General features: G+C 42.3%; 1 pseudogene; it reads right to left on the reverse strand.

Annotated features, from left to right (window-relative positions):
* Positions 1 to 12,348: 12,348 nt before the first annotated feature.
* On the reverse strand, positions 12,349 to 14,511 carry LOC129496602 (phosphorylated adapter RNA export protein-like; annotated as a pseudogene).
* Between the last annotated feature and the right edge of the window lie 596 nt (positions 14,512 to 15,107).

Below are 15,107 nucleotides of genomic sequence, written 5' to 3' on the forward strand. Positions count from 1 at the left end.
TTTTTTAAACTTAAATTCAATTTAGGGGCCCCTGCGGGGGGGTCAGTTGGTGAAGCATCTGCCTTCGGCTCAGCTCATCATGGTCCTGGGGTCCTGGGATTGAGCCTGGCGTGGGGCTCCCGGCTCAGCGGGGAGTTTGCTTCTCCCTCTGCCTCTCCCCCTCCATTTGTGCTCTGTCTCTTGCTTTCTCTCTCTCTCTTTCAAATAAATAAATCTTTTTTTAAAATAAAATTCAATTTAATTAACATAGAGTGTGTTATTAGTTTCATAGGTAGAGTTTAGTGACTCATCAGTTGCATATAACACCCAGTGCCCATCACATCACATGCCCTCCTTAATGCCCATCACCCATGGACCCCATCCCTCCACCCTCCTCCCCTCCAGTGACCCTCAGTTTGTTTCCTAAAGTTAAGAGTCTCTTATGGTTTGTCTCCCTCACTCTTGGTTTTCCTTCCTTTCCCCTATGTTCATGTTTTGTTTCTTAAATTCCACATATGAGTGAAATCATATGGTATTTGTTTTCCTCTGACTTATTTCACTTACTTAATACCCTCTAGTTCCATCCACATTGTTGCAGATGGTAAGATTTCATTCTTTCTGATGGCTGAGTAGTATCTATTGTATATATACATATATAGACCACACCTTCTTTATCCATTCATCTATGGATGGACATCTGGACTCTATCCAGTTTGGCTCTTGTGGACATTGCTGCTATGAACATTGGGGTGCAGGTGCCCCTTTGAATCACTATGTTTGTATCCTTTGGATAAATACCAAGTAGTGCAATTGCTGGGTATTAGAGTAGCTCCATCTTTAACTTTCTGAGGGGCCTCCATCTCGAGTCACCTTTGATTGGCTCAGGCATGTCTCCTGATTCAAGCCTGATCTATCTTCCTTTCTTGAGATTTTTTTTTCTCCGAAGAGTTGGGAGATGAGATGCGGAACAGGAGTATATCCATATTCATATTAGGCTACATCCAAAAGATCCTAAAGAATATACAGCAAAGATCTCTACAAGTAACTCTTGAAAATCAATAAGAAAAATATAGAAACCCTAATAGAAAAAAAATGAGCAAGCAATTTACAAAAGAAATCTAAAATCAATAAGCATATGAAGAGATACTTAAACTCATTAGAGATCATAGAGCTACAATTTAGAGCAATTACAGCTATCATTTTACACCCATTTGACTGGCAAAATTTAAAAAAACTGGTTATTGTCAAGCATTGGCAAGATATGGGGATAAATGCACCTTTGTGTCTGCTTATAGCGTGCCCTAGAGCAGCCATCCCGGAGAAGGATCTGGTGCCCTTAGTGAAATTAAGCAGCTGCCCACCTGTCCAGAAATCCCACTCCTGGTTATAGTCCACAGCAATGGTCCAGTGGGCCCGCGGGGGACACATGCGGGATTGTTCATCATACCATCGTCTGGGGGGGACAGGGAGATGCAACATGAGGGCGTGTGACACTACTCCCCGGGACTGTCTGTGACTATTCCGACCCTCTCTCTTTCTATAGTCGCATGGTAGGACTGGACTTCCCTGCCATTAAAAGTTAGGTGGAACCATGTGACATTCTCTGACCATCAAATACAGCCAGAAGGTATGTGTCTCACATTCAGGTGAGAATCAAGTCAGTGCACGACATTCTTTTACCTCTGGCATAGCACCTGGCAGCAACAGAGATGGGGCACGGGTCCCTGGGTGGTTGCAGGGAGCAAAGCCCTCCTCCCAATCTAGAGTGAACAGGAAGCATGAATGAGAAGTCAGCCCTTGTGGCTTTAAACTATTTCAATTTGGGGTATCTTTGTTACTGTAGGGCAATACACTCTGACTGATACAGCGGCCACGTGTGGACATTGGAAGCAGTGTGCTAGGCACACACACAGCAATGTGGGTAGATCTTAAAAATGGTTCTAGGGGCCCCTGGCTGGCTCAGTGGTTGAGCTTCTGCCTTTGGCTCAGGGCCTGATCCTGGGGTCCTGGGATCCAGTCCCGCATCGGGCTCCCCACGGGGAGCCTGCTTCTCCCTCTGCCTGTGTCTCTGCTTCTCTCTGTGTCTCTCATGAATACATAAATAAAATCTTTAAAAAATGGTTGTGGGTGGGGGGAAAAACTGAATGAAGGTCTCTATCATAATACCATTTACATCAATTAAAAATTGCCCCTGAGGCCCAGGAGAAAGATTCCCCCTTTGAATCCCCTCCCTGGAAGCATCTAATCATACCTGTTTGCTATGTATCCCCTTAGGGAGCTTATATTTATATCATAAATATAATGTAATATGGTATAATACGTTACATATAATTTAGTATGTAGTACATCAGCTTTTACATGTATATATGAAATGAATATATGCAATAATATTAAAATATAGCACAATATTAATCTATAATACAAATTATAGTGTTTAGTATATTGATTATATATAATTCAATACGTATTTCACTTGTATGTGATTTTTTTTGTATGTGATTTTTTTTTGTATTTTTTTGTATGTGTGATTATAGACGAAACTATGTCATAGAATATTTGTTGTAGTATGATGTGTTATGAATAATTTATACCATCCTGCAACGTGGCACAAATAGTATCTAAAGTCTCTTACAATTGATCAGAGTATTTAAAAGTATTTGACAGGTCCTAGTGCATCATAAACACCCAAGAGGTGTGAATTTTAGTGTTAACGTTGTATGTATACGAGTGGCAAAGTATCAAACAGTCCTGGGGATACTCCATCATTTCTGTTTTTATCGTTGGATTCACACATAGGTGAGCAGTAGCACACGAGACAGTGCGGGCGCTCAGCAAGTGTGCAGTTGAGTTACAGTACCTGCAGGGGCTACGTGATCAACTTTACCTTCTACTCTCTCAGGGTTTTAAATCCAGTAGTGGGCAGCCCAGGTGGCTCAGCGGTTTAGTGCCGCCTTCAGCCCAGGGCGCGATCCTGGAGACCCGGGATCGAGTCCCACGTCGGGTTCCCTGCGTGGAGCCTGCTTCTCCCTCTGCCTGTGTCTCTGCCCCCCCTCTCTCTCTCTCTCTCTCTCTCTCTCTCTCTCTCTCTCGTGAATAAATAAATAAAATCTTTTTTTTTTTAAGTTTTCAGTTTGAAGCTAAGGAAAGAAATTGTAGCAGCAAATTACCCAAACGGAACTACATTGGAGGGTTCCTCAAACTCTAGGAGCCTAAGACATTTCACACTTGAAAGGCATCGGAAAAATGTTGTCATTGTGGACACTGCCAACAAAGGCTACTTAATAATTGAGAAAGACAAAACAGAGGGAGAAATATTGAATAATTGCAGATTTACCAAATACAGTGTGATTTTTAATTTTTTTTTGCAGTGTGATTTTTAATGGGTCTTCAGATGTTTGCTCAGCACTATTAAATTATAAAACCCTAAAGAACATAGTTTAGAATGTCCTCACTGGCCAGTTATTACAATGTCCAAGGATCCCCATTTTGCTAGTGATCTATGAAATTTTAAAGCAATACCAGACAATCAGGGAGTAAAAGATGAGAAAACACAAAAGCATTCTTAGCCTTTGTCTGAAGGGCTGTTTGGTAATCCCAGCCCTGTGTATAATTATCCATTGCTTAAAGTCCCTGTTCACTGAAACCCAGTTTAATGGAGACTCTCTCTTTCCTTTGAGGATCCCCAACCTTGGGAAACAGGGTCATAGAAATTTTTTTCTTTGATTGTTTCTTTTCGGAAAAAAAAAAATGAGAAACTGATTATTCCCTCCAGCTCATGGATCCTTATTTCCAGCAGCTGACCTCAAATATACTCAGACTTGACCTCCACCTCTGAAGCAGTGGGTGTGTAGAACAGTCCAGGCCGTTGGGGGGTCAGGGGAGTCCTAGACTCACCTCCCCAGAATCGAGAGAGCCACTTTGATGAGCTCACTCATTTCACCAGGAAGTTGATTGAAATGCCCTCCTGTTTCCCCATGGGTTCATTCTACAACTCTGCTTCCAACAGGTGAGTCTTCCCATCACCTGCCCTCTTCCTTACCCCGCCCCCAAGTCCACCTGGCCCAGCCAAACTCTCCGCTTTTGGCTTGTGTTTCTATAGAGCCTCGCTGGAGAGAAGGACCTGAGAGGCCCGCCGGAGAGCCATGGGTGGTGTCATGAAAATCCTTAAATTATAAGCACACATTTGTGTCTCAAAATGTGTGCTTCAGTGATGTGGAGCACACCCGGGACCTTCCACTGCCCCAGCTCCTGCCTCGCCTCACATTTCTGGTCTCAGGCCAGTATCACCTCCTCAGGCAGGCCTTCCCTGATCACGCTTCTGAAGTGATGCCACCGCCACCACATGACCTTGCTGTAGATGGACCTCGTGACTCTCCTAGTTACCTTGGTGATGGAGCTCCTAGAACGAGAGGGCTTTCCTGCCCTGTTCGCCACTGTCCCTTTGGTGCCTAGCACCACGCGTAGTGGGGAGGAAGTACCCAGTAACTGTTTGCTGAGTGAGCAAAATAGTCCATGCTATGACAAAAAGTGAAAACATTTGTTTTATGTTTTTAAGTTTTCATTTAACTTCCAGATAACATACAGTCTAACATTAGTTGCAGGTGTACAGCATAGAGATTCAGCCCTTGCACACATCACCCGGCACTCATCACGACAGGTGCCCTCCTTCATCCATCACCTCTCCCCCAGCCCCCCCCTCACCTCCCATCTGGTGACCAGCAGTACGTCCTCTGTTTCTGAGTTCACCTCTCTCTTTTTTCTCCTTTGCTCATTTGTTTCTTAAATTCCACATATGAGCAAAATCATATGATGTGTGTCTTTCTCTGACTTATTTTACTTAGCATGATACTCTCTAGACCCATCCATGTCAGTGCAAATGGCAAGATTTCATTCTTTTTTATGGCCAAGTAATATTCATATATATATATGATTATTATTTATAATATGTATATATTGCATATGTAATATATATATATATATATATATATATATATATACACATACACACACACAACACACACCACATCTTCTTTATCCTGTCACCTATCAATGGACATTTTTGCTGCTTCCATACTTTGGTGATTATAAGTACTGCTGCAATAAACATAAGGGTGCATGTATCCTTTTGAATTAGTGTGTGTGTGTGTGTGTGTGTGTGTGTGTTTTAAGATTTTATTTTAGAGAGCACGAGCAAGCACACAGAGGGAGAGGGAGAGAGAATTTCAAGCAGACTCTGTGCTAAGCACAGACCCCAGTCCGGGGCTCAATCGCATGAATTAGTGTTTTGTGTCCTTTGGGTAAATACCTAATCATTCAATTGCTGGGTTGTAGAGTACCCCTATTTTTAATTTTCTGAGGACCCTCCATACTGTTCTCCAGAGCGGCTGCACCAGCTTGTAGCCTTACCAACAATGCAAGAGGGTTCCCCTTTTCCCATATCCTCACCCATACTCGTTTCTTGTGTTTTCAAAATATAGAAAAATTACTCTTAACAGATTTATGCTGAGAAACTACCAGAAAGAACACCGTGTTGATAAAAGACTAACCCCAAACTTTATATATCAATAATCCTTGCGATCTTGCTCCACTGAGCCCCCCCCAAAATGAAATCCCATTGTGGAAATGTGCTTGGCTTCCCAGCAGAGGTGTGCTGCATGAGGACAGGAGCCAGATCTGCCTGGGTCACCATCATCTGGTTTAGTTCTGGTCTAAAGGAGGCACTCACCAGATTTGTATTAGAAAACAGTTCTCCTAAACAGTGCGTTGTTGGTGGGCTGCATCATGGGTTTATTTCCATTCTAGCAATTTGGGTGTTTTTTTTTTTTTTTCAAAAAATTAAGTGGGGTGCTTGGCTGGCCCAGTCAGCAGAACATGTAATTCTTGGCCTCGGGGTCTTAGAGATTACTTAAATAAACTATAAATAAAAACCAAAATAAAGTAAAATTAAGTGTCTTGGGTCAGAGTTTAAAATACCAGGCTCTGGACTCGGACTACCTGGATCTGAATCCCAACTCGGCCACTTTTGGCTGTGTGAGCATAACCCTAGGAAATGGTTTGGCTTTCTGCTCCTCAATCTCTTCATCTGTAAAACAAGGATGATAGGGGATCCCTGGGTGGCACAGCGGTTTGGCGCCTGCCTTTGACCCAGGGCGCGATCCTGGAGACCCAGGATCGAATCCCACATCGGGCTCCCGGTGCATGGAGCCTGCTTCTCCCTCTGCCTGTGTCTCTGCCTCTCTCTCTCTCTCTCTCTCTCTCTCTCTCTCTCTGACTATCATAAAATAAATAAATTAAAAAAAACAAGGATGATAAAAGCCCCACATTGTTCCTCAGAAAGCTCCTAAACCAGGGTCAAGCAGGTCATAGGCACTCAGTAACATGGTGGCTCTTACTGTCATCATGAACCACTGAGGTGGCCATGTGATTTCTTTATTTTATTTTATTTTTTTATTTTTGGCCATGTGATTTCTATTCATAATTATCTGCAATGATAAACCGTAACATTAAAAGGCTTAAAAAATTTAATCTTGCAATTTAGGGTTTTCCTTTTTAAAATTTGTAATTAAAATGTCAAGCATAGGGGCACCTGGGTGGCTCAGTTCGTTAAGCATCTGCCTTTGGCTCAAGTCATACACCCAGGGTCTTGGGTTCAAGCCCCACCTCGGGCTCCATGCTCAGCGAGGAGTCTGCTTCTCCCTCTCTCACTACCCCTCTCCCCAGTCATGTGCTCGCGCTCTCTCTCTCTCTCAAATAAATAAAATCTTTAAAGAAATGCCAAGCTAAATAAATAAAGAAAAAATAAAGAAATATCAAGCATATACAGAATGAGATGGAGCTATAACGTACAGCTCGGTGAGGATAGTTCATAGAACTGTATCGTATATTTGAAAGTTACCAAGAGGGATCCCTGGGTGGCGCAGCGGTTTGGCGCCTGCCTTTGGCCCAGGGCGCGATCCTGGAGACCCGGGATCGAATCCCACGTCGGGCTCCCGGTGCATGGAGCCTGCTTCTCCCTCTGCCTGTGTCTCTGCCTCTCTCTCTCTCTCTCTCTCTCTCTGTGACTATCATAAATAAATAAAAATAAATAAGTAAAAAAAAACTTTGAAAGTTACCAAGAGAGTAGGTCGTAAAAGTGGTCACCACGAGGAAAAAAACAGGTTTGTAACTATGAGAGGTGATGGATGTTGACTAAATGTATTGTGGTGATCTTTTTTTTTAAGATTTTTTATTTATTCATGATAAACAGAGACATAGGCAGAGGGAGAAGCAGGCTCCATGCAGGGAGCCCGACGTGGGACTCGATCCCGGGTCTCCAGGATCACACCCTGGGCCGAAGGCAGGCGCCAAACCTCTGAGCCACCCAGGGATCCCCTGGTGATCATTTTGGAATTGATATGTATATCAAATGATTATGTTGCGCACCTGACACTAATACAATGTTATGGCAATCATACCTTAATCAAAAACTTTAGAGAGACCAGGAAAAAAAAATTTAGAGATGAGGAACCCCCATGGACTCATCACTCCATTTCAGCAAATACCAGCTCCCATCCAGTCTTGTTTTGCCTCTGCCCCTGTCGGTGATGTCCTGGAGCTGGATGCCCGGGTCTGCCAAGAGCTGGTCGTCTTCCTCTCTTCTCAAATGATGAACTGCTGGGAGTTTGAACTTAACTGTGATGGGCATGTTTACCTCATGGAATTTGGCAAATACGCCCCATCGGGGCTCCCCTCCCCCCACCTCTGGGCCAGGGAGCCTGCTGTTAGGCCCTTACCAGCACACCCTCCCTCCAGCTCCCCTCCTCCCTCTGCCCAGCTAGTTTATTTGGGGACATCATATTTTGTTTCAGTGGGTACACCTAAAACATGAGAATTCCTTAAAACAATATAACTGTAATTTCCCATTGCATGTAAAAAAGTTCCCACAACTTTTTTTTTCACACAACTTTCAAAAATATTGTCAAATGTCCATCACTGTTCCAGTTTCCCAGATAATTTTGTGATTTTTTAAAATAGTTGGTTTGGGGGTCCCCGGGTGGTTTAGTCGGTTAAGGGTCTGCCTTCTGCTCAGGTCATGATCCCAGGGTCCTGGGATGGAGCCCCACGTCAGAACCCCTGCTCAGCGGAAAGTCTACTTCTCCCTCTCCCCTGCCACTCTTCTCTCTCTTTCTCTTTCTCTCTCAAATAAATAAAACTTTAAAAAATAGTTGGTTTATTCAAACCAGAATTCCACATAGGTCTGTACTATGGGGATGCAGTATTTTAGAAAAATCTAAAATATGGAAAGCTGTATAGGACGAAGAGCCTGGTTCCTTTTTTTATTTGATTTTTTTATTTTTTCAAAGATGTTATTTATTTATTCATGAGAGACACAGAGAAAGAGGCAGGCTCCCTGCCGGGAGCCTGATGTGGGACTTGATCCCAGGACCCCAGAATCACTACCTGATCCAAAGGCCGATGCTCAACCACTGAGCCACCCAGGTGCCCCTGAACCCAGTTCCTTCAACAGTGAAACTGTAAGGGGGTTTGGAGAGGGAGCCACAAATCAAACAAGACATATAAACCAAATGCAACATGGTGCCCTATGCAGCCAGTGGTCTCCTGTGTTTTCTCCTAAAAGCTTTATTATTTCACCTTTCACGTATTACTGATCCCCCCATCTTTATTGGGGTATAATTGATGATTTAAAAATATAGATCTGGGGCAGCCCAGGTGGCTCAGTGGTTTAGCACCGCCTTTGGCCCAGGGTGTGATCCTGGGGTCCCGGGATTGAGTCCCACGTCGGGCTCCCTGCATGGAGCCTGCTTCTCCCTCTGCCTGTGTCTCTGCCTGCTCTCTCTCTCTCTCTCTCTCTCTCTCTCTCTGTTCTCTCTCATGAATAAATAAATAAATAAAATCTTTAAAAAATAAAAATAAAAATATAGATTTGAGTTGTACAGCCTGATGTTTTAATATATGTGTACATTGTGAAACTATCACCTAGTCAAATTAATGAACATACCCACCACCTCCCCTGGTAACCATTCCCTTCTTTGTGGCCAGAACACTTACCACCTACTCTTGAGCAAATTTCAAGTACTCAATCCAGTATTAACTGTGGTCACATTGCCGTGCTTTCGATCTCCAGAACTTATTTGTATGACTGAAACGTTACCTCTGGCCAATATTTCCCCTTTCCCCCTTCACCCCAGCCCCTGGGAACCACCATCCTCTCTGCCTCTATGAGTCTATTTTAGATTCCACATGTAGGGGAGGTCAGGCAGTGTTTTTCCTTCTGTTTCTGGGTTATTTCACTTAGCATAATGTCCAGATTCATCTATATTATCATATGTGGTAGGATTTCCTTCTTTTTAAAGATTGAATAATATTCTAGTGTGTGTGTATGTGTGTGTGTATATATACTATATATGTATATAATATATATATTTATATATATAAAACGTTTTCTTTGTTCATCTATAGACAGACTTAGGTTGTTTCCTGGTCTTGACCACTGTGAATCATGCTACAGTGAACGTGGGAGAGCAAAGATCTCTTCAAGATATTGATTGCATTTCTTCTGTCTCCATACCCAGAAGTGGGACTGCTGGATCCCAAGTTCGTTCTATTTTCATTTTTGAGGAACCTCTATATTGTTTTCCGTAGCGGCAGAACCAATTCACATCCCCATCAGCAGTGTGCCAGGGTTTTCTGTTACTCCGACACTTCTCTTCTGCCTTTTGGATGACAGCCATTCCAATAGGTGCAAGGTGATACCTCATGGCGATTTGGAATTCCATTTCCCTGGTGATTAGTGCCATCGAAACACCTTTTTTTTAAGATTTTATTTATTTATTCATGAAACACACAGAGAGAGAGGCAGAGACACAGGCAGAGGGAGAAGCAGGCTCCATGCAGGGAGTCCGATGTGGGACTTGATCCCGGACCCCGGGGTCATACCCTGGGCTGAAGGCAGGCACTAAACCGCTGAGCCCCCCAGGGATCCCCAAAACACCTTTTATACACCTTTGGGTCATTTGTATGTCTTCTTTTGAGAAAAACTTATTTAGGTTCTTTGTCCATTTCATAATTGGGTTCCTTGGTTTTTTGTTGTTGGCTTTTGGATATATATTTATTGGGTATTAACGCCTTCTCAGATATGTGGCTTGCACATATATTCTCCCTTCTGTAGGCGGCCTTTTCATTCTGTTCATTGTTTCTATTGCTGTGCAGAAGCCTTTTGGTCTGACATAATCCCTTTATCTATTTTTTTGCTTTTGTTGCTTGTGCTTTTGGTCATATCTAAAAAATCACTCTCCAAACCAATGCAGAAGCTTTTCCCCTATGTTTTCTCCTCTCCTCTCCTCTCCTCTCCTCTCCTCTCCTCTCCTCTCCTCTCCCTCCCCTCCCTCCCTCCCCTCCCCTCCCCTCTCCTCTTTGTCTCCACGCCCAGTGTCTGGAGACCCTGAGATCAAGACCTGAGGTGAAATCAAGAGTTGGACATTCAACCGATTGAGCCACCCCTATATTTTCTTCTATTCATTTTATGGTTTCAGGTCTTACTTTTACCTCTTCAACCCATTTGGAGTCGATTTGTGTATATGGTGTGAGACAAGAGTCCAATTTCATTCTTCTGCGTGCAGATACCCAGTTTTCCCTGCACCCTTTAATGAAGAGACTGTCCTTACCCTCATTAGTACTTTCATCAAAAATCAATGGACTATAGATGGGTGGATTTATTTTGGGGCTGTCCGTTCTGTTCTATTGATCTATTTGTCCATTCTTATGCCAGTGCCATGTCGGTTTGAATACTGTAACTTTGTAATTTATTTTGAAATATATTTCCATGTGATGCCTCTAGCCTTGTTCTTGTTACTCAAGATGGCTTTGATTATTTGTTTTGTTCCATAATAATTTTGTTCCGTGATAATTTTAGGATTTTTTTCTATTTCTGTAAAAAATGCCTTTGGGGTTCCAATAGAGGTTACACTGAATTTATAGATAATTCTGGGTAGTATGGGCATTGTAACAATATTAATTTTCCAATCCATGAACATGAGAGGTCTTTCCATTTACCTGTGTCTTCTTTAATGTCCTTCATTTTATAATTTCAGCGTACCAGTCTTTCACCTCTTTGGTTAAGTTTATACATAAATATCTTATTCTTTTTGTTGCTGTTGTGAATGGGATTGTTCTTTCTTTCTTTCTTTCTTTCTTTCTTTCTTTCTTTCTTTCTCTCTCTCTCTCTCTCTTTCTTCTCTTTCTTCTCTCTTTCTTTCTTTCTTTCTTTCCTTCCTTCCTTCCTTCCTTCCTTCCTTCCTTCCTTCCTTCCTTCTTCCTCTTTTTCCTCTTCTCTTTTTCTCCTCCTCCTCCTCCTCTTTGTTGTTGTTGTTGTTCTTCTTCTCCTTCTCCCTCTCCTTCTTCTCCTTCTTTGCCAGTATAACATTTTAAATACCCAGCGTTTTTTTTAAGATTGATTGATTGACAGAGAGAGAGAGAGAGAGAGAGAGAGACAGAGACAGGAGGAGGAGAAGCAGGCTCCGTGCCTGGAGCCTGATGGTGGGACTCGATCCCGGGACTCCAGGATCATGCCCTGGGCCAAAGGCAGGCACTAAACCGCTGAGCCACCCAGGGATCCCCCAATACCCAGCTTTTTATTTTTATTTTTTATTTTTTTTAATACCCAGCTTTTTAAACATAAGGTAAAACAGTCTTAGACAGGTAACCCCTGGGAATTTTTTAAATGTCCATGGCAACTACACAGATATGGATCATATTCAGTCTTTAGTGTATGATCAAGTTAATTAAAAATAAGTCAAAAACAAAGTTAAAGTTAAGAACCAATACTTCTTTGAAAAGCTTCTCATGTTAATTTACTTCTGGACAAATAAGTGAGAAGAACCATGAATGTAAACCTATTTTAATTTCAGTCTCTATCCCTAAAATTGCCTAGAAGTTCTTAGAACACAGAAAAACTAACTTTGAATACATTTGTAATAGATTAACAATTTATGGACCTTATTAGGATCTTTTAATGGAATGTTTTGAAATCAATCATAATTCTCTGCAAAGATAAATCAGAAAAAGAAAACAAATTTTTGAATGGCATGTTACAGTGTCCTGGAAAAAAGTAATTATCAGCTGGTAATAATTAACACATGCGACAGATTGAGAAATTAAATCCTTTGCTATACGCTTTTAAGTATTTTGTCAGATATGAGGAATGTTTCTATCAATAACATTCATCTTCCCACAAATTCAATTTTATTTTAAACAAGAAAATAATTCTTTCTCTCCAGATTTTTATGTTTATCAGTGCGAAGTGAAACAAAGCAATCTCAGGAGATTGCTTATTACAGTCTTAATTTAGGAAGTTTTTTTTTTCAAAATGTACTAAAATGTGTCCAAATGGTGAGGATGATGAATGTCAATGGCATCCTCTGCGTCTGTCCACCTTTGCCTCTCCGTGGCCTTCTGAGGGTTATCAAGAGAGGCTAGCGCCTCATTCGTGCCACTTGCAAATGTTTCTCATAATGCATCTCTATCTTCTTAAAAATTTACATTTTTGGGACACCTGGGTGGCTCATTGGTTCAGCTTCTGCCTTCGGCTCAGGGCATGATCCCGGGGCCTGGGGATCGAGTCCCGCATTGGGCTCCCTGCATGGAGCCTGCTTCTCCCTCTGCCTGTGTCTCTGCCTCTCTCTCTCTCTGTGTCTCTCATGAATAAGTAAAATCTTAAAAAAAATTAGATTTTTAATAGCTTGTTTCATCTTTTTTCTCCAACACTTGTGTTCTCTTCCTAGCAGCCTTTTCATGTTCATACTCCTTTTGATTTTCTGTGTAGAAAACATCCTTAATTTGTTCCTCACCGACACTAGGAATGTTTCCCAGGAGATCTGGGAAAACACCACCTGGTGTTCTTCTTCAAGTAGCATCCATCATGAAAAGGCCAGCCGCATTTTGTTCAACTTTGGCATTTCTATCAGTTCATTTGCCTTTTTGTTCCCAATTATCCTCACTCCTTGTGCTATCAGATCTTTCTTTGGTGCCTGCAACCCGAAAGAAATTTTATCAGCCGCTTTCTCATGTGGATCGTCCTCCGTGATCTGATACCGGCTGGTACAGGTCATTTCTAGTCTGTCCCCAGGCCTGTCTTTAACGGGTCAGTTCTGGGTGAGGTGACCTCGCCCATTTTTCTCTCCCTTTGATCTCATTTTTTTTTTTTTGCCACCATGCTTCTATTCATCTAGGTCTTTGTCTGATTCCTTTGTATGTTCTCAAGATTTCCTCTTAAGTTTCCTAGCAAGCAAATAATTGTAGGTCCCCCATCGTCTGGTTCTGTCAACAGCACCTTCCACTCCCAAGATACCGAGTGGCCACTGCGCCTCGATTCTCTTCCCGTAGCCCAGCACCCCGGATGTTGTCAACCTTCTTAGGTCCGGGCACACGTGGTTTCTGGCTGCTCTGACTTGGGAGGAGGCTTAAAACATTTCTGTTGCTTGCATTTCCAAAGAGAGCTATTATCATCTGTATCAGAAAAACTCTCTTTGCTTGAATCCATACTTTTTTCCTTAAGATTTGGTTTAATTATTTGAGAGAGAGAAAAAGAGAGCATGAGCAGGGAGAGGGGCAGCCCCCCCACCCCCCCACCCCCCCACTGAGCAGGGAGCCTGACTTGGGACTCCATCCTAGGACCTCTTTGGTCATGACCTGAGCTGAAGGCAGCCACTTAATGGACTGAGCCAACCAAGCGCCCCTGGATCCACACTTTTAGAGTCTGCTAATGTGATACGGGTGCATATGGTGTTGCTGCACCCAGGGAGGGCCTCCCCGTGCTGCCCCCACCTAGTGTTTTCAGTACCTGCAGCAGCCTGTCACTGGGAGCAGCGGTGGTGTCGGAATCCAAGTGGGAAAGCTGCGCATCCTCCATGTCACCAGCCTCCCGCACTGTCTTCCCACGGCCTAGACTGTTTTCTCAACTTCCTTTTTGGATAATTTGTGTTTGTGTATAGAAACGTGACTAATTTGGGATCCCTGGGTGGCGCAGCGGTTTAGCGCCTGCCTTTGGCCCAGGGCGCGATCCTGGAGACCCGGGATCGAATCCCACGTCGGGCTCCCAGTGCATGGAGCCTGCTTCTCCCTCCACCTGTGTCTCTGCCTCTCTCTCTCTCTCTCTCTCTCTCTCTGTGACTATCATAAATAAATAAAAATTAAAAAAAGATTAAAAAAAAGAAACGTGACTAATTTTTGTATGTTTTTAATTTCGCAGCTTTACTGAATTCATTTATTAGTTCTAACAGCTGTTGTTGAGCTTTCAGAGTTTTCTGTGTATATGATCATGGTCATCTGCAAACAGAGATCATTTTACTTCCTCTTCTCCCATTTGGATGACTTTTATTTCTTTTTCTTGTCTGATTGTTCTGGCTACAACTTCCAGTTTTATGTTGAACAGAAGTGCCAAGAGTTAGTTAGCATCCTTGCCTTGTACTGGATCTTAGAGGAAATGCTTTCAGTTTTTTCCCATTGATTATGGTACCAGTTGTGGACTTTCTTCATACTGGCCTTTATGGAGTTGATATAAATTCCTTCTATACCTATTTTGCTGATAGTTTTAATCATGAATGGATATTGAACTTTGTCAAATGTTTTTCTGCATCAATTGAGATGATCATGTACTTTTTATCGTTCATTTTGTTAATGTATTGTATCACACTGATCGATTCACATATATTGAGCCATCTTTACATCTTAGGGGTAAATCCCACTGGGTCTTGGTGTATGATCCTTTTAATGTGCTATTAAATTTTGTTAGTATTATATCAAAGATTTTTGCATTTATGTTCATCAGGGATATTGGCCTATAGTTCTCTTTTCTTGTGGTGTCTTTATCTGGCTTTGGTGTCAGGGTGACACTGGCCTCAAAACACAGGTTTGGAAGTGTTCCCTCTTTTTCTATTGTGGAAACATTTAAGAAGAATTGGTATTAATTCTTCGTTGAATGTTTGACAGAATTCACCCATGAAGCCATCTGGTCCTGGGCTTTTTCTTTGTTGGGAGGGTTTTGATTACAAATACAATCACCTTATTTGTTATTGGTTTGTTTAGGCTTTTTATTTCTTCTTGATTCAGTATTGGTAGGTTGTATGTTCCTA

This window comes from Nyctereutes procyonoides, unplaced genomic scaffold, assembly GCF_905146905.1.
Source record: "Nyctereutes procyonoides isolate TBG_1078 unplaced genomic scaffold, NYPRO_anot_genome, whole genome shotgun sequence".
Taxonomy (NCBI): Eukaryota; Metazoa; Chordata; class Mammalia; order Carnivora; family Canidae; genus Nyctereutes; species Nyctereutes procyonoides.